Below are 2,883 nucleotides of genomic sequence, written 5' to 3' on the forward strand. Positions count from 1 at the left end.
GGGTCAAGGAGATAGTGACATAGTAAGTTTGAGGAGGCAGTGTTGTAGTGACATGGTAAGTGTGAGGCGTCAGTCTGATACTTACATAATAAGTGTGATGGAGTCAGGCTGATAGTGACACAGTAAGTGTAAGGAGTCAGGGTGATAGTAACATAGGAAGTGTAAGGGCTTGACTGATAGTGACAAAGTAAGTGTTTGGCAATCAGGCTGATAGTGACGCAGTCAAAATGAGGGTCTCGAAGTGAAAGTGGCGCAGTAAATGTGAGGGCACCAGATGGATAGTGATGCAGTAAGTTTGAGGGGTTCACGCTGATATTAAGGCGGTAAGTGTGAGGGGTCAGGTCTATAGTGATGCAGTAAGTGTCAGCGGGTCAGGCTGATAGTGATGCATTCAAAGACCAAATATCCAAGGCTCACTGAACAGCGAGACTTGTCAAGGCGAAGACAAAAATTCAATAGTTCTCATCCTGGTCATAAATCACAATGCTTCATTTTAAAATTGTCCTCCCTGCTTCTAGATTCACCAATGAGGGAACAAAATTTAATTGCACCACCCTGTTTATCTCTTCAAATATTTTGCAACTCTCAATGAGATTACCTCTCTTGTTTTGAAACTGTTAAAAAAGGCGGGATTTCAATTCAGAGGACTAATCACCATGATATCAAGGCTAATCACCATTCGTGGTATTCCTCATATGGAATTAGTATCTTTCCTAAATTGAGGATTATAATTCCTCATACTGTAGTCCAAGTGCGGTCGAACTGAGCCACCATACATTGGAAATAATGCTTCGTTCTCGTACCCTGAAATCCTTCTACAGCTTTCACAACAGACTTCTACAACTGCTACTAGACTTCAATGACTTATTAAAAACTTCTCCAAGATGCATTTCTAAAAATCTGTACATCAGACGTCCTACTTCAAACCTTCGACAAATAATCTCCACACATTTCCCTCCTGACAAGTATGATAAAGTCAAATCGTTGATATTTATTAAATCATGAGGGACATGGATAGGTTGACTCGTCACGGTGTTTTCCGGCTGGTGGGGAAGTCAAAATTTAGAAAACATCGGTTTAAAATTAGTGGGTAAGGATTTAAAAGGGACGTCAGGGGCAACTTTTTCAGACGTGTCCAGAATGCGCTGCCAGAGAAATTGGTGGAGACTGGTACAACTGTAACATTGACTGGCATCTGGATGGATATATGAGTAACAGGGTTTAGAGGGATGTGGGCCAAATGTTGGCAAATGGGACCTATTAATTTAGGATATCTGTCCACCATGGTCAAGTTGGAAAAAAGGGCCACTTTCCGTGTTGTATTGTTCAACGACTTGATGACTCGAGAACAACCGCAAAAACTTTGCAAATAATTCCGTCAAGACGATTTCAAGTTCCAAATCTTCGGTTAATCTTCCTCTCTTGTGCTCACAAGTTCATTACCTGATGTCAGAACAAACGATTAGTTGCTGGATCCATTCCTGTAAATTGGTTCTGCATTCTTTCTAATTCTGATATTTTTTTACGAATGTAGCTAGTGTTTATGGACTTAGCATCAATTTTTCTAATACCATATTTCGATGAATATTAAAACACAACAGCATATTTAATTTGGCACCAGATGATGAACAATTGAGTCAAAATCGATCGGATGCAGTGAGACAATGATCCTCTCTTCGTGTGGTGTACATCCGTGACTCTATAATTCGACGAAGAATCATTCCCACAACTTCAGCTGTGTCAGAATCTAGTTTGCGATGAAAGCCTGTCAATCTGCAAAGGTAACGTTCTCTGGGTCACTGCAAAGGATTTGGCGAAATCTTTGGGTCTTGAAAATTTGTTCTTCCAACAAATGAATTCAGTTGTTTTACTGTGAATATTGACAATTTTGCCGCAGTTGTGATGGCCGAGAGGTTAAGGCGTTGGATTTGAAATCCAGTGGGGTCTCCCTGCGCAGGTTCGATTCCTGTTCACAGCATCGAATCTTTTAAAAGTCATTAATTCCTTTGCAGGATTTGGATTTCGTGGAGCTTGAGCTTTGCATTCAATCGAAAGTAAATTTTCAACTCTGAAGAATCCGAAGTAATTTCAAGACTGACCCAGTCATCTAATTGAATAAATTATATGTCGAGACACAAAAAGCCACCAACTTCCAACACGAATCAGTTTCAACACATTTGTCGAACTATCGTGAAATTTGGATGTTCGGGGGATGGAATTCAGCAAAACAAGAAGCAATGCAATACATTTACCTGCAAGTGATGAATTTTTTTTTAGGATCAGTTGAAAATCAAGCTGAGAAAGTTCAACCTAATTTGCAGCTGACTCTCACGGCCAATAATCTATTATATCAGCAGTCAATGAATTAGAAAAAAGCAACTCCATGTGTGGAAAGGAACTCGAATGATCCAGGTTCCTGGCTTGCGATGTGAAAAGGCAAGGCGATATCAGCGGAATAGAATTTTCTGGAAATATTAGAAATGGAATGTTTACGGTCTTCTGCTGTCCACATTCGTAAGAAACTGTGCATTAAGAACTGAAATTGAAAATTAACGATTTAGCCCTCTGCTTGTGGTGTAGCATTGTTCAGAACAATAGGTTGTTGTTGAGGCTAAAATTGACCAAAATAATCGATGTGGATCTTATCCACGGCCTTCGTTGGAGCAGTTGGTGCGGAGAGCTGAGCTTGAAGAACCAAATGCCAATTATTCATCCTGGCTGTCTGAATTGCTTAGTTAAACATACTCCCAGTTTAATGAGAAAACCTTTGCTATCAGAGTTAGATATTTTCATGTCAGCATGTTCCGATATGAGAAGACACTTATGAGTAGATGGACTTAAATTTTGACTCTAACGTCAGAGATGTTGACACATTTCTGCACC

The 2,883-nt window shown here is 40.0% G+C and overlaps 1 non-coding gene across 1 annotated transcript; it reads left to right on the forward strand.

The window, feature by feature from the left end:
* The first annotated feature begins 1,896 nt into the window (after positions 1 to 1,896).
* trnas-uga (transfer RNA serine (anticodon UGA)) lies at positions 1,897 to 1,978 on the forward strand. Its single transcript has one exon. It is a non-coding gene; the product is annotated as a tRNA-Ser (tRNA).
* Positions 1,979 to 2,883: the final 905 nt, after the last annotated feature.

The sequence above is a fragment of the Chiloscyllium plagiosum genome, unplaced genomic scaffold (assembly GCF_037043375.1).
Source record: "Chiloscyllium plagiosum isolate Xiang-an unplaced genomic scaffold, Cpla_swu_hap1 HiC_scaffold_51, whole genome shotgun sequence".
Classification (NCBI taxonomy): domain Eukaryota; kingdom Metazoa; phylum Chordata; class Chondrichthyes; order Orectolobiformes; family Hemiscylliidae; genus Chiloscyllium; species Chiloscyllium plagiosum.